Raw genomic sequence first — 24129 nt, 5'->3', positions numbered from 1 at the left:
AGGATCTTCTCATCTGGACAGAATGCAAAATCGAAAGTGACGATACTACGAGGAGTCACAAATTATGACCAAATTAAGCAACACCTGTTGCTTGGCTAAATTTCATCAAAAATCTGCAGGCCGTGTGCCCACTAGCACGAAATGGCTACTAGCAGACAAATGACCCTCATGCTGGGCAGCAAGTGAATGACCAAGAAAGATGGCTTTCCTCCCACGACTCTCTCTGATATCAAAAAACTGTACATGTAGCCTAGGACTCAATGCTCTTACCAATGTGACGGAAGAGAATATTCTTCTTTTATCGAAAAGCTGGAAACTGCTGCAGAGGCTTCCCACTTTCGGCGAACAAAACACACACGTTAATAAATAAGAGGGTGGTACTGGACTCCAGCAGTGTCCGTCGATTGATCGGCTTCATCGCCCCATGTACCGTTGCGGGGCGACTCACTTCCACTGAATACATTAAATTTTGAAGCGAACGCAGCGGACCTCTCCACGCTGATTGGGCGGCGCCTTGGTGTCTCGTCTTGTGATGCCGGAACAGAAAAAGGCAAAAATGGCGTGCTTAGTTATGCTCTGGAGAAGACAGTGGCACCAGAGCCCCATCCACTCAGGGCTGGGAGAGGCCGCAGCCTTATTTCTGTGAAAACAACCAACTGCCAGTGGACCTTTGCCCCTCCTGATGAGATTCACTGACCTGCCGACAAAGAGGAAACAGAGACCACACCAACTGACAGTGACGTGACCAAACATGTATTCAAATATTCTTCCATCTCTCACGAAGAAGCATCTTGTCGTTTTCTTCTTTTTTCGATTAGCTGGTGTGGGGTTGCATGTGCATCTCAAGTCTGGAGCCTTAATTCCCTGACCCCGATTTCCTAAAGATTCCATAGTCATTTAAGAATAACATTCGCTATTCTTGTTCAGTAGATCATTTTATAAACATGTCAATCAGGTACAGGCTGTCAGCACCTTTTGTGCCCAACCAACACTTGAATTACGTTGAGGTTGGCACACTTAGGTTGCTAATTTCGATTCAGTGTTCCCCTTTTGATTGGTGGCCATCTCGTTTCTGGTATGAGAACGTGGAACGAAAGAAAGTTCAAGGTTTTTTCAAACAGCTAAATCGAGTTGACAGATGGAGGCTTACAGCAGAATATGTGCTTGGGACAAGGAATGAGAGAGGAGAAAGACTGAGTTCTGTAATAAATTTCAGCTAGTAATAGAGAATACTCTTTTCAAGAACCACAACAGAAGGAGGTATACTTGGAGAACACCGGGTAACACGGGAAGATTTCAGTTAGGCTACATCGAGGTCAGACCGAGATTCCTGATTCAGATGCTGGATTGTAAGGTGTACCCAGGAGCAGATATAGATCCAGATCATAATTCAGTATTGATGAAGGGTAGGCTAAGCTCAAGACATTAGTCAGGAAGAATCAATATGCAAACAAGTGGAATACGGTAGTACTAAAGGATCACGAGATACACTTGAAGTTCTCTAACGCTAGAGATACAGCAATAAGGAATAGCTCAGTAGGCAGTATAGTTGAAGACGAATGGACGTTTCTAAAAAGGAGAAACACAGAAGTTGAAAAGAAAAACATACGTACAAAGAAGGTAACTGCGAAGAAACAATGGGTAGCAGAAGAAATACTTCGACTGATCGATGAAAAAAAGAAGGACAAAATGCTTAGGGAAATTCAGGAATACAGCTATACAAGTCGCTGAGGTTTGAAATAAACAGGAAGTACAGGGAAGCCAAGACAAAATGGCTGCATGAAAAATGTGAATAAATCGAAAAAGAAGTGATTCTAGAAAGGAAAGACTCAGCATACAGGAAAGCAAAAACAGTCTTAGGTGAAATTAAAATCAAGGGTGGTAACATTAAGAGTGCAACGGCAATTCCATTGTTAAAGGCTGAGGAGAGAGCGGATAGGTGGAAAGAGTACACTGAAGGCCTCTATGAGGGGCATGATTTGTCTGATACAATAAGAAAGAGGAGTCGATTTAGTATGGAGAGGGGATCTAGTATTATAATAAGAATTTAATAAAGTGTCGGAGGACTTAAGATCAAATAAGACACAAGGAACAGATAACATTTCATCAGAATTTCTAAAATCATTGGGGGAGGTGGCAACATTTACATTGGTGTGTAGAATGCATGAGTCCAGCGACATACCACCTGATCTTCGGAAAAATATCATCCACACAATTCCGAAGACAATAAGTGCCGTCAAGTGCGAGAATTCTTGCACAGTCAGCTTAACAGCTCATTCATCCAAGTCGCCGACAAGAACAATATATAAAAGAATGGAAAAGAAAATTGATGAAGTGCTAGATGCCGATCATTTTGGTTTTAGAAAAGGTATAGATAACAGAGAGGCAATTCTGACGCTGCAGTTGATAATGGAAGCAAGGCTAAAAAAAAATCAAGACACGTTCATAGGATTTGTCGACCTCGAAAAAGCGTTCGACAATGTAAAATGGTGAAAGATGTTCGAAATTTTGAGGAAAGTAGGGATAAGCCATAGAGAGGGAAGGGTAGTGTACAATATGTCGAAGACCCAAGGGGGAATAATAAGAGTGGACGATGAAGAACGAAGCGCTCGGAGTAAAAAGAGTATACGACAGGGATGTCGTCTTCCCCCCCTCCCCCCTAATTGTTCAATCTGTACATCAAAGAAGCAGTGATGGAAATAAAAGAGTGAAATTAAAATTCAAGTTGAAAGGATATCGATGATACCATTCGCTGATGACATTTCTATCCTGAGTCAAATTGAAGAAGAATTACATGATATGCTGAACGGCATGAACAATCTAATGAGTACAGAATATGTACTGAGAGTAAATCGAAGGAAGTGTAGAAAGTAGTGAGAAGTAATGCAAACGAGAACATCGAGAAACCCCATGATTGATGGTGACAAATTAGATGAAGTTACGTAATTCTGCTACCTAGGCATCAAAATAACCAATGACGGACAGATCAAGGAGGACATAAAAAGCAGACTACCTCTGGAAATTTGAGGAAGAAACTGATAAGAACGTCTGTCTGGAGCACAGCATTGTATGGTGGTGAATCATGGGCTGATGGGAAACCGGAACAGAAGTGAATAGAAGCATTTCAGATGTGGTCCCACAGGATGGTGTTGAAGGTTAGGTGGACTGATAAGATAAGGAATGAGGAGGTTTTGCGCAGGATGGGAGAAGAGAGGAATATATGGAAAACACTGACAAGAGGTAGTGACAGGATGATAGGACATCTGATAAGATGTCAGGAAATGACCTTCATGGTAGTAGAGGGAGTTGTAGAGAGCAAAAACTCTAGAGGAAGGCAGAGATTGTAATATATCGAGCAAATAATTGAGGACGTAGATCTGAGAGTGCTACTCTGAGATGAAGAGGTTGGCACAGGGGAGGAATTCATGGTGGGCCTCATCAAACCAGTCAGAAGACTGATGACTCAGAAAAAAACAGTAACTTGAAGTTACATTTCTGCCATGATAAACCTCCTCCTTCATATTGCTACCTGCTGCTACGGTGCGTAAGAGGCCCCAACCATGAGCTGCCTCCTCTATTGGCATTGCCTTCGCCTTCACAGTATTACTGATCTACAAGAGGAGGTAGCTCAAGATCTGTACAAACAATTAGGATCATTAGCCAAAGCGTTACTCAGAAAAGCTGTGAGATATTTATTACAGTGTGATATTGATAACAATATTTATGAATGACTAAAAAAAAAAAAAAGAGCGCCGCTGAACACTAGAAGTACCGGACTTCTCCCTAGCCCTAGTAGTACCACGTGGGTCGTCTTTGACCGACAGTAGAGTGAACGTCCAGACAAGGATTGGGTCATCACTTCCAGTAGGTTCTCCATCTGGACAGTAAAGAAGCGATTTAGTGACAGACATTCGATACAAAGACGGAAAAGTTCTGTAGTGTGAATAAATACCTGTGCTGATGTCATGTGGGCAGTTTTTTTCGTTGTTTCTGGGTGTTGATGGCCGTGCACTAGAAGGGTCTGGACAATGGAAGGTCTAGGCAAAGCGTCAGCGACTGTGGTAGGTCCTAGCTGAAATGTGAGTTGTTACTTTTCTTCAACTGAAAAGAAATTGTAATTGAATGATTACTGTTTTGATAGAAAGAAACTGAAGATGAATAATGCTGCAAAATATTACAAGAATTAATACCTTTAATCGTTTCGGTTGTTTCAGGCAATTGCTCTAAGGGGCTCGTCCAGGTCTTCTTCGTCTTCTGTATCAAAATTGTCATCTATGTTGGAGCACGACCTTTCTCATTGCTGGTACAGTTTCGTGGAGAACTGTTCTAGTCGCCTACATCAACACAGACCTTTCTAATCTGTCTTGCATTTAGAAACTGTAATTTGAGGAAGCTAAAAAATGGTTCAAATGGCTCTAAGCACTATGGGACTTAACTTCTGAGGTCATCAGTCCCCTAGATTTAGAACCACTTAAACCTAACAAACCTAAGGACATCACAGACGTCCACGGCCGAGGCAGGATTCGAACTGCGACGAGTAGCAGCAGTGCGTTTCCGGCCTGAAGCGTCTAGAACCGCTCGGCCACAGCGGGCGGCTCTGAGGAACCCAGAACCTGCTGACAAAATGGACGAGCCCCTTGCTATACCGTTGTCTGAAACAGCCGAAGCGGCAGAAGATATTGATTCGTGTAATATGTGCAACATTCTTCATCTTCAATTTTTCTCTATTATAACAGAAATCATTCAATTACAATTTTTTTCTGTTGAAGAGCCGCAACAACTCATTGTTCAGTCTGGGCCTTCCACAGCCCATGACGCTTTTCCTAGACCTTCCTTTTCCTAATAATATTCATCCGGACCTTCTATTGCCCAAAAAGCATTGTCTGGGATAACAAAAGCCGAACAGAGAAGAGTAAACGTACTGCCCAAATGGCATCAGGACTGGTATTTATTCATACATCGATTGTTGATATACAAACTATCAGTCTATGTATCGATGTTTGCCGGCCGGTGTGGCTGAGCGGCTCTAGGCGCTACAGTCTGGAACCGCGCGAGCGCTACGGTCGCAGGTTCGAAACCTGCGTGGGTGTGTGTGATGTCCTTAGGTTGGTTAGGTTTAAGTAGTTCTAAGTTCTAGGGGACTGATGACCTCAGAAGTTAAGTCCCATAGTGCTCAGAGCCATTTGAACCATTTGAGCCATTTATCGATGTTTTGTCACTAAATGCCTTCTTGATTTTCTAGTAGGAGAAACTATTGCATGTGATGACGTTCTGCATTGAGCTTTCACTCATTTCATGACACATGTACCTTGCCACCCTTGGATTTCATATTCATCTTTCTATTCAGTGTTACTTGCGTTATATGTTATTAATATAAATTTCCATCGATTCGTTCAAAACAACGCCTTCTGAAGTGTTATACAAAGAAAGTGTAGCGCCGATGACATATGGACAGGTGGGAGGGGTGGTTTGGCTGTAGGGTCAAAAGAAAATTTCGTAATTTTCGCTTTTTTCCCTCCGTCATTATGAGATAATTATTTGTTACAGACATCTCTTGCAGGAAATTAAGGGTACTTTAGTGTCGTGTACGGGATTTTATTGATAGTATGTATAATTTTCGAGTACTAGGAACCTGGGAGTGCACTTTTTTGCTGTTGCCGCAGAAGCGGTAAAGAGCCGCTGCTTTTCACTGCACTGTATCGCCGGTACTTCATCTTCGAGACACTCGTAGTTTTCGAGATATAAGCGAGAAACAGAAGAAATAGCGAAATTAATGGGCTTCATTGTATGTTTTGTTGTGAAGCCCGCCTCCTATAACGAAACAAATATGAAATTCGTATTCAGCATGCCATAAATATATAGAACCGCTGAGCAAAACACTTCCGCAGTTTTGTTACTGAAAAAGCCAGCAACTGACTAGGCTAGTAACTGACAGTTGAGCCACATGATGTGTACTACTCGATATTGCTTTCAACTGGTCACCTCGTAATCTCTGTTCGGAGTTAAATTTTTAACGTAGAGATCACATGCACTGAAATATATCAACACAGCAGTAACTAAAAAGTCCATGGGTTCCAAATCCCGAAAGCCAGAAAGAAACAACAGGATCATAAGATCTTTGTCTGCTGCTAAGGCACAGCCTTCTAGATCTGCCTGTTCTTAGGTTCCAGTAGTCAGAGCCTTCTAGAAACACGTGTATTTACAACCCATACCCAAAAGATGACCAAATTATGGGAAAGAAGAATACAACCCGTACTCCGACGCTCTTGAAATGACAGAGTGGCACAGTACATTTAAACTACATTTACGAACAAACACAAAATGAAAATGCCCACAAACTACACATTTGTTCTAGTCGTCACGAAAAGCTCTTTTCTGTAGACCAGATACACATTTTGTTCAAATTTTTGGTCGTTCTTCACCAGCCGGTCCCTTTAAACAAACATATAACCGATAACTTGGATTCTAATTACTGTTGGAAACACATATCTAATAACAACCGATACTTTTTCGCCACTCTTTTACAAACGTAAGTGCGGTTCTCCACTTTCATTGACGCTGCAATACCGACACAGGAAGAGAGAATGAATTTTCCTGCTCTCGTTTATTTCACTCTTCGTGGGCGGCCAGTGAAAATGACTTTGCCGCAGAGATACAGTTAGCTCCGCCAAGCACGTAATTAACTACAAAAGATACACAAAGAAAATAAAACTCTATGACACAACTTTAAATCGCGAAAACCACTGGTTCACAGTATGCCGTACCTGGGAGAGACGTATAATATGAATGTTGACCAATTACAGAATAAAGACCTTCATCTTACTTGCAACTTGTCAGTCCCTAAATTGATTACTTCGTATCACGCATTTAATACTAGCGTAAAGATATGTTTACAAAAATATGGTTCGTGTTTCAGGTGAAATCAACAGCAAATGTATGTCTCGTACTTCAGTTGCAATCTAAATACATGGGAGACAGACATACTGCACCTGATTTTATAATTGTACCATAGCAAAAAGCCTGTCTGATTCTGGCAACTCTGCAGTGTGATTGACCGATTATTTTTGAAACGAGACAAATGCACTTACCTCTACAGCCGATTCACATAGCGAATGCAAAAACTTCCACATGCAAAAGAGTCCAATGGAGCAGGGGCATTTTACATTTTACTCTTTCATCGTGAACGAGCGTCGGTTACCTTTAATGGAACATGGCTCGGATCCCTGCTGTTGAATGAATGATGACGCAGCCTGTCTGATATCTGAATATTTATTCAGGTAACACGTTTTATGGCTGATATAGCAACAGTATAACTCAGCGAGCTATTGTTTATTTTAGTGAACCTTGCACACCTAACCGCCGACTTCACTGCGTGTTTCAAAATGCTAAAACGAAATGGAGTGAATGTACATAGTCAATAAATATTCTAAAACGCACTGGAATGTCACACATTCAGCATTCATAGCGTGCCTTGAATACGGTACGAAACAGCCTCCACCCACTCATCCGAATTGGGAAAAATTTCGAGAATTATTGTTCGTTTGCACGATTCCGGTTGGCGTACCGGCAGCTTCACAGTACAGAACTGAAATTAAAATCCAAGTTATTAAATAGCTACCAGCTATTCGACTCATACGGCTGAGTATATCTTCCTCACACATGGACACAGCATAACGTACACAGGAACGCCAGTTTGACGCGACACATGATTTGGCCTCTCATTAAATACTCTTACAGTTTAATTACAAACTCTATGTTTTTATTTACAATAATAAAACATAACTGTAGTGACTTATGCTTGTTTATCGGTCAAGCAGTACTAATTATCCGACTAACAATGGTCATCTTTGAAAAAGAGTTTTGAGCCTATAACACTACCGTCTGCTACTGCTATACCATAACCTTAAAGTAGGAGGCAGGTCGTGAAATAAAACTGTCTAGTTAAAGCAATTATGGTACAAAGTAGCAGAGAAGTGTTACCCTCTGAGAGGAATTTTGTTATGTTGACCGTGTTGTACCTAACGGGGGTGGCTTATCGGAAATGAAAGTCAGAATTACCTAAATATTTGAACAGTACAAACAATATTTTACCTATCTACACTGTTCAAAAAACAAGGAAAACGGTCGCCAGCTTAATTGGGCAAGAGGATGATTGACATTCTTGTTCAAGAAATTAAGTATAAGTAACATTAACGGACAAACACAACCTATATTTTGCCACACGCGAGTGCAACGAACTCTGCAACCTGCATATGCTCACGATTAAGATTGGAAGCTAACAGAGCAGAACAAACTATTTGCATAAATGTAACAGATAACGAAACACACTATTACTCTCAGGGCTTATTCAAACTAAATGGTCTTTATAACATTACTATTAATATTCACTGCAGAATCATTAATTGGACATAGGTTCAGTATTATCGTTCAAATATTTTTCTAGCTGACATAAAATTATAAACGTAGTTCGCTGCAAAATTATGAACTGGTCACAGGTTAAATATCTCTCAAGTAAATACTATTCTATTTAGAATGAAAGTTAAATGGAATTCACTAACAGGTTACTTCTCACTGTCATTTGAATAAGGAAATTATTGTTTTCATAAAGAGTGGTAAAGGATAACCTGTGGATCTTATCACACAATTAATATGCACTTTCAATACCCAAAAGAAACAAGTGCTTAGCAAGCATGAGTATATAACTTTCCACAACTGTAATACACAACTTTTACTGCAGTGAGACACAATGTTGACAAATTTGCAAGATACTGAGCCACCTAATGCGATTTACAACAGGCAGCAATGTGATAATTTACTAAGCAAAACTTTATAAGCCTCAGTCTTAAGAACTTTTAATTTTGAAGTTGGCTACAACACTTTAATTAGCAGTTTTAATAGAAAAATTATTTTCAGTTAGAATCATTTGCTTTAACTCACTCTCTTGCCACATTAACTTTAGCTTTCTTTTTACTATCTTCAAGAGTCATTAATTAGCAAAACACTGGTCTTTAATGTTCTCTTAGTAGGGACACTCGGTAATCATTTTACTTCAAACGGAGAGGAACCTGAGAGGTGTTATGATAAGGAAAAAAATCAAGGTAGGTTCATAAATTCAGTTATAAGTTACCATATATTTGTGCACACTAAAACATCCAATGAGTTGATCCTTCACTGTACATTATTGCAGTATTCCGTGACAGTGATTGCGCAATGTGGTGGCAACTGCATGTTGGTAAGGGCATTTGCAGGCAGAATTGCTGTACTCTGTCCCTTCTTGGTGGCGATGATAGATACCAATTCCAGAATAGTTCCAGCTATTTATCCATCCATCCGAGGCATTGGTAAGCGGCAGGAAAAGCCTCTCTTGGAACCAGCACAATATACAACTTTTACATGGGCAGTGCACAGTTTGGTAGCTCGTCCCCGACTGACTCTTTGTTCCACCTCTTCTACCTATGCCAACCACAATATGCGCTCGCTACTAAGTTCCGTTCCCGAGGGAAACCACAACACCTTTTACATATGTCATAATTAAAAAGCCTAAGTGTAGTTCAGCAGTTTACATAACAGCAAACAAATATTTTAAATAAAACAGAACTTTGCACATATTAGTGTTTCTACAAAACATTATTCACCCAAATTCCAAACGTATACAGTAATTTTTGCCTCCCTCCAATTGAGACAGAGAATTTAAATGACAGATATGCTACATTGCATAGAATCAAACCGTGACATCAGAGTTATTACAAAGAAAGGAGTATACAATTTTGTGTTATCAATTCAGTCAAACAACCTTTACAGAAGCTCAACGATGTAACATTAAATAAAATAAAAGCAAAATAAATCAGTAGAGAGAGATATGGTGTTACAAGCCGTGGGTGGCTCGTGTTCATGCCGTTACTGCTAGACATCTTGTCTTGGCGATACTGCCGTTTCGTTTCTTATTCGATTTACTGGCGTCACTAAGTTGCTTGCTGGCCTGCCCGGGAGTGGCAGCAGCAGCACTTATCGATAAGAGCACTGTCGTCGTACTATCTTTGGAGCGACCGTTAGTATATCCGGGTCGACGTGTGTCGGGAGTTGAGTGGGGACTGAGCAGCAGTGAGGTCCGGGCAGCCATGACTCACCCGACCGTTACCGGCACACATCTACATCTACATCTACATCCATACTCCGCAAACCACCTGACGGTGTGTGGCGGAGGGTACCTTGAGTACCTCTATCGGTCCTCCCTTCTATTTCAGTCTCGTATTGTTCGTGGAAAGAAGGATTGTCGGTATGCCTCTGTGTGGGCTCTAATCTCTCTGATTTTATCCTCATGGTCTCATCGCGAGATATACGTAGGAGGGAGCAATATACTGCTTGACTCCTCGGTGAAGGTATGTTCTCGAAACTTCAACAAAGCCCGTACCGAGCTACTGAGCGTCTCTCCTGCAGAGCCTACCACTGGAGTTTATCTATCTTCTCCGTAAATCTTTTGCGATTACTAAATGATCCTGTAACGAAGGGCGCTGCTATCCCTTCGATCTTCTCTATCTCTTCTATCAACCCTATCTGGTACGGATCCCACACTGCTGAGCAGTATTCAAGCAGTGGGCGAACATGCGTACTGTAACCTACTTCCTTTGCTTTCGGACAGCATTTCCTTAGGATTCTTCCAATGAATCTACGTCTGGCATCTCCTTTACCGACGATCAACTTAATGTGATCATTCCATTTTGAATCACTCCTAATGCGTACTCCCAGATAATTTATGGAATGAACTGCTTCCAGTTGCTGACCTGCTATATTGTGGCTAAATCATAAGGGATCTTTCTTTCTGTTTATTCGCAGCACTTTACACTTGTCTACATTGAAATTCAATTGCCATTCCGTGCACCATGCGTCAATTCGCTGCAGATCCTCCTGCATTTCAGTACAATTTTCCATTGTTACAACCTCTTGATATTCCACAGCACCATCCGCAAAAAGCCTCAGTGAACTTCCGATATCATCCACAAGGTCATTTATGAGTATTGTGAATAGCAACGGTCCTACGACACTCCCCTGCGGTGCACCTGAAATCGCTCTTACTTCGGAAGACTTCTCTCCATTGAGAATGACATGCTGTGTTCTGTTATCTAGGAATTCTTCAATCCAATCACACAATTGGTCTGATAGTCCATATGCTCTTACTTTGTTCATTAAACGACTGTGGGGAACTGTATCGAACGCCTTGCGGAAGTCAAGAAACACGGCATCTACCTGTGAACCCGTGTCTATGGCCGTCTGAGTCTCGTGGACGAATAGCGCGAGCTGGGTTTCACACGACCGTCTTTTTCGAAACCCATGCTGATTCCTACAGAGTAGATTTCTAGTCTCCAGAAAAGTCATTATACTCGAATATAATACGTATTCCAAAATTCTACAACTGATAGACGGTAGAGATATAGGTCTATAGTTCTGCAAATCTGTTCGACGTCCCTTCTTGAAAACGGGGATGACCTGCGCCGTTTTCCAATCCTTTGGAACGCTACGCTCTTCTAGAGACCTACGGTATACCGCTGCAAGAAGGTGGGAGAGTTCCTTCACGTACTCTGTGTAAAATCGGACTGGTATTCCATCAGGTCCAGCGGCCTTTCCTCTTTTGAGCGATTTTAACTGTTTCTATATCCTTCTGTCGTCTATTTCGATATCTACCACAAGACTTAGGTGGGGAAGACCTTCGTTGGTCGTTTGCTCGGTCGTCTCATCGGACGCCGTGTATTTGGTCGCCGACCTCTTCCGGCTTCTCTTTGTGAGTCGACTTGTGATTCCTCCGAGTTATTCCACAGTGACTGGTTTTAGTATTGTAGGAGTTGTTTGTGGAAGTGTTTCCGCAGAATCGTGTGTAGCTTGTGTGGTTTTGACTGAGCAGTTATTTTAATGCTGTCTGCATGCTGGATTGAGGTAGTCAGTCGGTTGGGATGGAGCAGCGAGGAACTCTCCGTGGTGCGGAGCCAGACTGGGGCCGCTGGAAGCGTGCGTGCGCGGTCGGATCGTGAGGTGCTAGCTGCGAGAGCGGCAAAGTTCGTTGCGCACCGAACCTGAGTGATCAGTTAACCTGTTATGAAGCCTGAACTATTGTGACATCTCTTCGTTCATTTGCGGATTGTTGCTTCCTGGGCCGTTCGGGCTAGCAGCAACGTATGAATCGTTGGGGTCGACGAAGTCTTGCAGCCATCTTCCTATATTGTGATTGATTATTAAATTGACCGTTACTTACCAGTGAAGTGCACCATCGGTATTTCCTGCCCTGTGTCCGTTACCGCCCCAGTTACCTGCCCTGGTCGTTAGGGTACTTTTCCGGCAGTGTGCCTTTCCTCGTCGTGTTGATGCTGTCCAGCACGTCGTTTAGTTCGACAGCCTTTTAAGTTGTTTGGTTCATGTTTGCTTAAAGTGGTTATTGTTCCCTTAGCTGTTTTTAAACGCAAATTTCTGAAGACGTAGTGCTGTTTGTATTCTCGTCCTCGGCCGATATTTTCCATCGTTGCGCCGTTGGTCGGACAGAAGGGAATTGGTTAAATTGTTGGTCGCTCCATGAGCCATCAATATTTTGGGTTGCCATCCGATTATTTAACTTCAACTCTTGGCTGCCTGTCTCACCTCACCTTACGTTTGAGCAACCTTCTCAGGCTGACCCTTGGAACACTTCTGAGCACCATCTGTTCTGTTTGTTTTAGCTTGTGATTTTCATTTTAGTTTGAAGTATTGTGTGAGACCTTCGGCCGTGTATTAATTCAGTTCTTTTTGAATTTTACATAAAGGCCTTCAGCCGTGTTAAATTAAAATTTTGAAGATTGATTTGATGTTAAATGAAGATATTTTTTTCTTAAAATTTGTTCTACCTGAAATGGTTTGTAATCCAGGCCCTAAGCCGTTAGTTGTTCCATGCATCATGCGTGGCCTTCAGCCAACGATTTACGTGAACACCTTTTGATAATGCCTTCAGCCATTTGTATTCTTTAAAGGGAAGTTTTGTAAGAAGGAAGGGGTTTATTTTCAAATGTTTTTATGACTTGTTCTTCAGGCCTTCAGCCGTTGTTTCAGATTTGTTTGTGGCCTTCAGCCGTGCAGTAAATTAATATTTCTATAATTAGGCTTCTGGCCATTCTGATGTAAGTTTAAAAAGAAGTTTCTTGGTTAAAAAATTCTTTATTAATGTGTTCTAATTATAGTTGTCTTTCAGACATGCAGTGTAGGCCTTCAGCCGGTAATTGTTTTCAACTTTTTTTTTAATATCACCCTCTATTTTTAATTGGTTTTGATTTCTATACCTTGCCTTCAGCCGATCTTGTTTTTGGTGTGGTTTTGGACCTTCAGCTAGAAAGCATCTCAAGTATTCTGTAACTAGGCCTTCAGCCGTATTGTACACTACTGGCCATTAAAATTGCTACACCACGAAGATGACGTGCTACAGACGCGAAATTTAAACAACAGGAAGAAGATGCTGTCATATGCAAATTATTAGCTTTTCAGAGCATTCACACAAGTTTGGCGCCGGTGGCGACACCTACAACGTGCTGACATGAGGAAATTTTCCAACCGATTTCCCATACACAAACAGCAGGTGACCGGCGTTGCCTGGTGAAACGTTGTTGTGATGCCTCGTGTAAGGAGGAGAAATGCGTACCATCACGTCTCCGACTTTGATAAAGGTCGGATTGTAGCCTATCGCGGTTGCCGTTGGTTGTATCGAGACACTGCTGCTCGTGTTGGTCGAGATCCAATGACTGTTAGGAGGATATGGAGACCGTGGGGTCAGGAGGGTAATACGGAACGCCGTGCTGGATCCCAACGGCCTCGTATCACTAGCAGTCGAGATGACAGGCATCTTATCCACATGGATGTAACGGGTTGTGCAGCCCCGTCTCGATCCCTGAGTCAACAGGTGGGGACGTTCGCAAGACAACAACCATCTGCACGAACAGTTCGACGACGTTTGCAGCAGCATGGACTATCAGCTCTGAGACCATGGCTGCGGTTATCCTTGACGCTGCATCACAGACAGGAGCGCCGGTGTACTCAACGACGAACCTGGGTGCACGAATGGCAGAACGTCATTTTTTCGGATGAATCCAGGTTCTGTTTACAGCATCATGATGGTCGCATCTGTGTTTGGCAACATCGTGGTGAACGCAAATTGGAAGCGTGTATACGACATCACCATACCGGCGTATCACCCGGCTTGATAGTATGGGGTGCCATTGGTTACACGTCTCGGTCACCTGTTGTTCGGACTGACGGCACTCTGAACAGTGGACGTTACATTTCAGGTGTGTTACGACCCCTGGCTCTACCTTTCATTCGATCCCAGCGAAACCCTACATTTCAGCAGGATAATGCACGACCGCATGTTGCAGGTCCTTTACGGGCCTTTCTGGATACAGAAAATGTGCGACTGTTGCCCTGGCGAGCACATTCTCCAGATCTCTCGCCAATTGAAAACGCCTGGCCAATGATGGCCGAGCAACTGGCTCGTCAAAATACGCCAGTCACTACTCTTGATGAACTGTGGTATCGTGTTGAAGCTGCATGGGCAGCTGTACTTGTACACGCCATCCAAGCTATGTTTGATTCAATGCCCAGGGGTGTCAAGGCTGTTATTACGGCCAGAGGTGGTTGTTCTGGATACTGATTTATCAGGATCTATGCACCCAAATTGCGTGAAAATGTAATCAAATGTCAGTTCTAGTATAATATATCCATCCAATGAATACCCGTTTGTCATCTGCATTTCTTCTTGGTGTAGCAGTTTTAATGGCCAGTAGTGTATAATTGTGATCCTTTAAAGCAATGTTCAAATAAGTTGTTCTTAGAAAATAAAGTTGTGTGTTTGATTGTGCAACTCACAGTAACTGTTTACGACCCCATCCACAATCGTAACCTTATCCTGTGCGCTCTCTGAGTGCCTACCAACCCACCAATCAGGTTTCAAACTTTGCTCAACAATGGGAAGTGTTTGTATTGCGATTTCACCTCTCAGCATTCAGCTATACAACTTTTGCAAAAGTATAATATAAAGTCTTTAGTGTAGAGATATGAAGCAGCGCAATTTTGTGCAGTTCAAAGCATATATATAAATTATTTGTACCAGAGGAAAGCTGAAAAGTGGCTGACGCTTGATACTATTTCTGAACGGTAATTCGAAAAAAAACCATTTCGCTGTCTCTTCTGATTTATAAAAAGAATATGCAGGTGAAATGTGGTCATGTATAGATTGTGGTGGTGGTGGTGGTGGTTGTTGAGATGTTTAAGGGGGACTAAACAGCTAAGGTCATCAGTCCCCCATATAGATTGTGCGTGTGGCAACTGACGGAGATAAAATCGTTTTTAAGTAAATCAATCTTAGTATGACTCATAGTGTCTTACGTCCACTTATCTTGTTTTTGTTTTCACTTCAGTACAGGAACTAAAGTACAGAAGTAAATGTAGACTGATTTACATACCATATTCTGAAAGGAACGATACGTGGTGTTTCAAATCTGATGAAACTTAGCTTACGTGTAGATTGTGCTGTTCGGACAAAAACAAACCATGTCCTAACTTAGCAAACACTATAAAAGAACGAATGAATGTTTATGAATGTAGCATAATCTTCCTAACAACTATACTCTAAATACGACAAAGGATGGTGGTGTTTATATGTATACTACACAGAACAGGCTTGTCGGAAATAGAGAGGCCTGAAAAGGAGGATTTTTAGTGGAAACAAACGTTCACAGACCCCCTCCCAAAAAGGAAGGGTTACAATTACACGACGATCATTAATGGCCGGCCGATGTGGCCGAGCGGTTCTAGGCGCTTCAGTCTGGAACCGCGTGACCGCTACGGTCGCAGATTCGAATCCTGCCTCGGGCATGGATGTGTGTGATGTCGTTAGGTTAGCTAGATTTCAGTAGTTCTAAGTTCTAGGGGACTGATGAACTCAGACGGTAAGTCTCATAGTGCTCTGAGCCATTTGAACCATTTTTTATGATTAATGATGGGGTTTAATCTCAGAATGGACAAATTTGTAGAACCAAATGAGCCTTGTCATTTTCAAAGGAAACATCCAGTATTTAGCGGCAACTTTTGTAAATCACAGAGACCCTAAATCAAGTGGCCGCATGGTAAATTGAAACTCACTTCTCTCTTAAGAGATTTTAGTATATTAACTACTGCATCGCCTCTCTCACCGAGAGTATCCAAAACGTACGTGCTCAGGCCTTGGAATGCCAGGAATCTTTTTGGTGATGAAAATATTCGTCCTCTAAACTTAGCCGTGAGTTTTGTTATTTCGCAGGCGATGAAATGACAACCCCTTTGCAGGGGCATAAGACCAATGTAAGTATTAAAGATGACCTCACTACAGGTCTGTGCAGTCACAGCTACCCTTGCAGTGACCTCGACGACGTGCACACAGATAAAGATGTACTACACTACATACAAACACTGTCTTTATTGGAGATATCCCTCTTAACGCAGGTTTTATGACGGGTGATAGCTCAGCCTTATTGTGTTTCTGAAACACAGTTGCTATCGGCTTCTATGGGAAACTAGAATTCTTAAGCGGATTTTGGATGAATTACGAGTATAATTCATATAAACCGCAACCTTGAACGTAAATTTGACCCACCGTCTTAGTAATTCCTTCTCCGAACCTATATGTAAAGCTCTCAGTTCACTTGTCATGCATCTTCCTTGCAGATTAAAAGCGTACGCCAGATCGGGTTCTCGAACATCGGACCTATGCCTTTAGTGGAAAAGCGCTCAAGGGTCTGAGCTATGCACAAGTGTAGATCCCGCCAATACCTCTTCTCCTACCTTCCTAGCTCCGCGGAAGCTCACCTGCGCACTAACTGAACTAGTGCTTCACGAAGAAGAGATACTGTGGAGAAATCGTTTAGCAACGACCTAGGACTTCCAGCATTAATTTTCATTCTGCAGAGGAGTGTGCGCTCATTTGAAACTTACTGCTGCATTAAGCTTGTATCCCGGACAGGGTCTCGAACACGGGACCTTTGCCTTTAGCGAGTAAGTGCTCTACTGACTGTAATTTTAGCTGTCGAGCCGGCATCAAAACACACTTACCAGCTGGCTCTGCGCCGCTTGGCTCGCAAAATGAAAAGCTGTGAAGCTGGTCGTCTTGCTTCTTGGCTGGTCAACTTTGTCAGTAATACGAAGTTCATTGTAAGGGCTTAGTAAAATAAAAAGGGTGACACTTCGTATGGATTTTACCATAATATAGGAGTGCATAGTTTCGCGGAGTTTTGTATTAATAAATGTTTCTTGGTCTTCGAACTGCGTCAAGTGATTTAAAATCCACAAGCTTTCCGCCGAATACTCCATGGCCATTGACAATGGCCGAGGAGTACTCGGCCGAAAGCTCGTGGATATTAAATCACTTGATGCAGTGGGAAGTCCGGTAAACCTTTATTAGATTTTATCATAGTTTCATTGTTAATGATTCGTCTGACTACACTGACTACACATAAAAAATAGGAATGTCATCCACGCACACCACGCGTTCTGAATGACAAAAGTATACTAACGGCCATTAAAATTGCTACTCCAAGAAGAAATGCAGATAATAAACGGGTATTCATTGGACAAATATATTATACTAGAACTGACATGTGATTACATTTTCACACAGTTTGGGTTAATAGATCCTGAGAAATCAGTACATCTACATCTACATTGATACTCCGCAAGCCACCCAACGGTGTGTGGCGGAGGGCACTTTACGTGCCACTGTCATTACCTCCCTTTCCTGTTCCAGTCGCGTATGGTTCGCGGGAAGAACGACTGTCTGAAAGCCTCCGTGCGCGCTCTAATCTCTCTAATTTTACATTCGTGATCTCCTCGGGAGGTATAAGTAGGGGGAAGCAATATATTCGATACCTCATCCAGAAACGCACCCTCTCGAAACCTGGCGAGTAAGCTACACCGCGATGCAGAGCGCCTCTCTTGCAGAGTCTGCCACTTGAGTTTATTAAACATCTCCGTAACGCTATCACGGTTACCAAATAACCCGGTGACGAAACGCGCCGCTCTTCTTTGGATCTTCTCTATCTTCTCCGTCAACCCGACCTGGTACGGATCCCACACTGATGAGCAATACTCAAGTATAGGTCGAACGAGTCTTTTGTAAGCCACCTCCTTTGTTGATGGACTACATTTTCTAAGCACTCTCCCAATGAATCTCAACCTGGTACCCGCCTTACCAACAGTTAATTTTATATGATCATTCCACTTCAAATCGTTCCGTACGCATACTCCCAGATATTTTACAGAAGTAACTGCTACCAGTGTTTGTTCCGCTATCATATAATCATACAATAAAGGATAGTTCTTTCTATTTATTCGCAATACATTACATTTGTCTATGTTAAGGGTCAGTTGCCACTCCCTGCACCAAGTGCCTATCCGCTGCAGATCTTCCTGTATTTCGCTATAAATTTCTAATGCAGCAACTTCTCTGTATACTACAGCATCATCCGCGAAAAGCCGCATGGAACTTCCGACACTATCTACTAAGTCATTTATATAAATTGTGAAAAGCAATGGTCCCATAACACTTCCCTGTGGCACGCCAGAGGTTACTTTAACGTCTGTAGACGTCTCTCCATTGATAACAACATGCTGTGTTCTGTTTGCTAAAAACTCTTCAATCCAGCCACACAGCTGGTCTGATATTCCGTAGGCTCTTACTTTGTTTATCAGGCGACAGTGCGGAACTGTATCGAACGCCTTCCGGAAGTCAAGAAAAATAGCATCTACCTGGGAGCCTGTATCTAATATTTTCTGGGTCTCATGAACAAATAAGGCGACATGGTCTCACACGATCGCTGTTTCCGGAATCCATGTTGATTCCTACATAGTAGATTCTGGGTTTTCCAGAAATGACATGATACGCGAGCAAAAAACATGTTCTAAAATTCTACAAGAGATCGACGTAAGAGATATAGGTCTATAGTTTTGCGCATCTGCTCGACGACCCTTCTTGAAGACTGGGACTATCTGTGCTCTTTTCCAATCATTTGGAACCCTCCGTTCCTCTAGAGACTTGCGGTACACGGCTGTTAGAAGGGGGGCAAGTTCTTTCGCGTACTCTGTGTAGAATCGAATTGGTATCCCGTCAGGTCCAGTGGACTTTCCTCTATTGAGTGATTCCAGTTGCTTTTCTATTCCTTGGACACTTATTTCGATGTCAGCCATTTTTTCGTTTGTGCGAGGATTTAGAGAAGGAACTGCAGTGCGGTCTTCCTCTGCGAAACAGCTTTGGAAAAAGGTGTTTAGTATTCCAGCTTTACGCGTGTCATCCTCTGTTTCAATGCCATCATCATCCCGTAGTGTCTGGATATGCTGTTTCGAGCCACTTACTGATTTAACGTAAGACCAGAACTTCCTAGGATTTTCTGTCAAGTCGGTACATAGAATTTTACTTTCGAATTCAATGAACGCTTCACGCATAGCCCTCCTTACGCTAACTTTGACATCGTTTAGCTTCTGTTTGTCTGAGAGGTTTTGGCTGCGTTTAAACTTGGAGTGGAGCTCTCTTTGCTTTCGCAGTAGTTTCCTAATTTTGTTGTTGTACCACGGTGGGTTTTTCCCGTCCCTCACAGTTTTACTCGGCACGTACCTGTCTAAAACGCATTTTACGATTGCCTTGAACTTTTTCCATAAACACTCAACATTGTCAGTGTCGGAACAGAAATTTTCGTTTTGATCTGTTATGTAGTCTGAAATCTGCCTTCTATTACTCTTGCTAAACAGATAAACCTTCCTCCCTTTTTTTATATTCCTATTAACTTCCATATTCAGGGATGCTGCAACGGCCTTATGATCACTGATTCCCTGTTCTGTACATACAGAGTCGAAAAGTTCGGGTCTGTTTGTTATCAGTAGGTCCAAGATGTTATCTCCACGAGTCGGTTCTCTGTTTAATTGCTCGAGGTAATTTTCGGATAGTGCACTCAGTATAATGTCACTCGATGCTCTGTCCCTACCACCCGTTCTAAACATCTGAGTGTCCCAGTCTATATCTGGTAAATTGAGATCTCCACCTAAGACTATAACATGCTGAGAAAATTTATGTGAAATGTATTCCAAATTTTCTCTCAGTTGTTCTGCCACTAATGCTGCTGAGTCGGGAGGTCGGTAAAAGGAGCCAATTATTAACCTAGTTCGGTTATTTAGTGTAACCTCCACCCATAATAATTCACAGGAACTATCCACTTCTACTTCACTACAGGATAAACTACTACTAACAGCGACGAACACTCCACCACCGGTTGCATGCAATCTATCCTTTCTAAACACCGTCTGTACCTTTGTAAAAATTTCGGCAGAATTTATCTCTGGCTTAAGCCAGCTTTCTGTACCTATAACGATTTCAGCTTCGGTGCTTTCTATCAGCGCTTGAAGTTCCGGTACTTTACCAACGCAGCTTCGACAGTTGACAATTACAATACCGATTGCTGCTTGGTCCCCGCATGTCCTGACTTTGCCCCGCACCCGTTGAGGCTGTTGCCCTTTCTGTACTTGCCCAAGGCCATCTAACCTAAAAAACCGCCCAGCCCACGCCACACAACCCCTGCTACCCGTGTAGCCGCTTGTTGCGTGTAGTGGACTCCTGACCTATCCAGCGGAACCCGAAACCCCACCATCCTATGGCGCAAGTCGAGGAATCTGCAGCCCACACGGTCCCAGAACCGTCTCAGCCTCTGATTCAGACCCTCCACTCGGCTCTGTACCAAAGGTCCGCAGTCAGTCCTGTCGACGATGCTGCAGATGGTGAGCTCTGCTTTCATCCCGCTAGCGAGACTGGCAGTCTTCACCAAATCAGATAGCCGCCGGAAGCCAGAGAGGATTTCCTCCGATCCATAGCGACACACATCATTGGTGCCGACATGAGCGACCACTTGCAGATGGGTGCACCCTGTACCCTTCATGGCATCCGGAAGGACCCTTTCCACATCTGGAATGACTCCCCCCGGTATGCACACGGAGTGCACATTGGTTTTCTTCCCCTCTCTTGCTGCCATTTCCCTAAGGGGCCCCATTACGCGCCTGACGTTGGAGCTCCCAACTACCAGTAAGCCCACACTCTGCGACTGCCCGGATCTTGCAGACTGAGGGGCAACCTCTGGAACAGGACAAGCAGCCATGTCAGGCCGAAGATCAGTATCAGCCTGAGACAGAGCCTGAAACCGGTTCGTCAGACAAACTGGAGAGGCTCTCCGTTCAGCCCTCCGGAATGTCTTTCGCCCCCTGCCACACCTTGAAACAACCTCCCACTCTACCACAGGTGAGGGATCAGCCTCAATGCGGGCAGTATCCCGGGCAACCACAGCCGTAGTCCGATCAGGGGATGCGTGGGACGAGCTGGCCGTCCCCGACAAACCCCCATCCGGACCCCCACAGTGATGCCCATTGGCAACAGCCTCAAGCTGTGTGACCGAAGCCAACACTGCCTGAAGCTGGGAGCGAAGGGATGCCAGCTCAGCCTGCATCCGAACACAGCAGTTGCAGTCCCTATCCATGCTAAAAACTGTTTTGCAAAGAACGTCTGAACTAATCTACAGAGAGCGCAAACAAATCGACAAAATTTAAACGGTTATTAAAATACAAGATTGCCTAGTAAATGCAGTAATGCTGCTACTTGCGCACTGCTGACAATGCTCGGCGGCGGAAGGAGACTAAGCGAAATTACACTATTCAGGTACTAAAACACGATGCTACACTCTCAAATACTATAATACGCCCGAAATTTATGAATTAAACAATGCAAGTACCAAAAACACGCAAAGAAATTAAGAATTAAACTATGTAACAAATGAGTGAGCTAGGAGTATACGACTTGCTGCTGCAGCTGCTTATCCAACGGCGGCAGGGAGCACACTGACTGCGACCAACCGACACTGGTCGTTCAAAACAAAAACAGTAGACAAACGACTACGTGAATTTACACTATTCAGGTACTAAACGCGATGCTACAACTCTCAAATACTATAATACGCCCGAAATTTATGAATTAAACAATGCAAGTACCAAAAACACGCAAAGAAATTAAGAATTAAACTATGTAACAAATGAGTGAGCTAGGAGTATACGACTTGCTGCTGCAGCTGCTTATCCAACGGAGGGAGCACACTGACTGCGACCAACCGACACTGGCCGTTCAGTGTACCCAGAACAACCACCTCTGGCAGTAATAACGGCCTTGATACGCCTGGGCATTGAGCCACACAGAGCTTGGATGGCGTGTACAGGTACAGCTGCCCATGCAGTTTCAACACGATACCACAGTTCATCAAGAGTAGATACTGGCGTATTGTGATGAGCCTGTGGCTCGGCCACCATTGGCCAGACATTTTCAATTGGTGAGAGATCTGGAGAATGTGTTGGCCTGGGCAGCAGTCGAACATTTTCTGTATCGGGAAAGGCCCGTACAGGACCTGCAACATGCAGTCGTGCATTATCCTGCTGAAATGTAGGGTTTCGCAGGGATCGAGTGAAGGGTAGAGCAACGGGTCGTAACACATCTGAAATGTAACGTCCACTGTTCAAAGTGCCGTCAATGCGAACAAGAGGTGACCGAGACGTGTAACCAATGGCACCCCATACAATCACGCCGGGTTATACGCCAGTATGGCGATGACGAATACACGTTTCCAATGTGCGTTCACCGCGATGTCGCCATCATGATGCCGTAAAAAGAACCTGGATTCATCCGAAAAAATCTGGCTCTTCATCCCTGAGGAGGACATCCAACAAGTGTATCAATCAATGATATGCCGAATCACTGCTTGCGCAAGTGCCAGAGGTGGACCAAAGCAATACTAACTTGTTTAATTTGTGAAGTTTTTTCTCTTGAATAAATCATCCAATTTTCTTGAAATTGTGATCATACATCTGTACGTGTACATCACATCTACCGATTTCCGTCCCATTCGGATAATTCCTTCGTGGTGCGTCTTTTTCAATATTTTTCTTCAACTACAATTGTCAACCTGTTAAGGTCCTTCAAGAATCATGTAACTTATTCCTTTATGTCGTAATAAATATCTTATCATTCTGCCCACCGACTGGCTTGGCGCAATGGTTAAGGCACTACTCTGGTATTCAGGACGACGACTGTTCAAATCCGTGTCCGACCATCCAGACTTCGTTTTTCTTTAATGTTCTTAAATCACTCCTGATGGTTCCTTTGAAACGACACAGCCGATTTTCTTCACCATTCTTGTAATGATCCTAGCTTGAACTCCGCCTCTAACGGCTTCGGTGTGGATGGAACTTTAAAAGATAACCTTCCTTACACTTCATTAATTAAAACTTCCGGGGTGAATTGCCGTGGTCCACATAGATAACTTCTTCTCCTTCCTGACGTTTCGTTGCCTACTGCGGGCAACATCTTCTGAGGTGAGTCGGCGACTGGGTGCTAGGCGCTGGTGGTCCGACTTGTATGGAGCGCTCATATTAAAAATTCCATGCTTTTTATCGAAAAACTGAGGGAGATCACAGTTAGTCCAAGTGACATCCTTGTCAGTTTAGATGTAGTATCCCTGTTCACCATGGTCCCTGTTGACGAAGCTCTTTCTTACATAGCTGATATGTTTCCTACTGATATAATAGCTTTGTTTCGACGTTGTATATCCTCGACTTATTTTCAATATGACAACGAGTTTTATGAACAAATTGATGGGGTGGCCATGGGTAGCCCTCTAAGCCCTGCTATCGCTAATCTATTTATGGAATTTTTCGAACAACAGGAGCTGCAGTCGGCCAAAAAATGCCCTTTGAAATGGTATCGATACGTGGATGACACCTTTGTGACATGGAATTATGCTGAAGAGGAACTGAGTGATTTTTTGGTGCACATAAACAGTTTCAGTCCAAAGATACAATTCACAGAAAGGGAGTAATGGACAACAAATTTTTTTTGGATGTATTGGTTATTAAACGGGCAGATGGGACTTTAGGGCACAAGGTATATAGGAAAGACATGCACACCAATCGCTACCTACATAAGAATTCGAATCATCATCCTAGGCAGAAAAGAGGAGTCATAAAAATTTTAGTGAACAGAGCTAATAACATCTGTGAGCCAATTTACTTGCAAGA

Source organism: Schistocerca serialis, chromosome 9, assembly GCF_023864345.2.
Source record: "Schistocerca serialis cubense isolate TAMUIC-IGC-003099 chromosome 9, iqSchSeri2.2, whole genome shotgun sequence".
NCBI lineage: Eukaryota > Metazoa > Arthropoda > Insecta > Orthoptera > Acrididae > Schistocerca > Schistocerca serialis.
Note: the sequence above shows the minus strand (reverse complement) of the source record.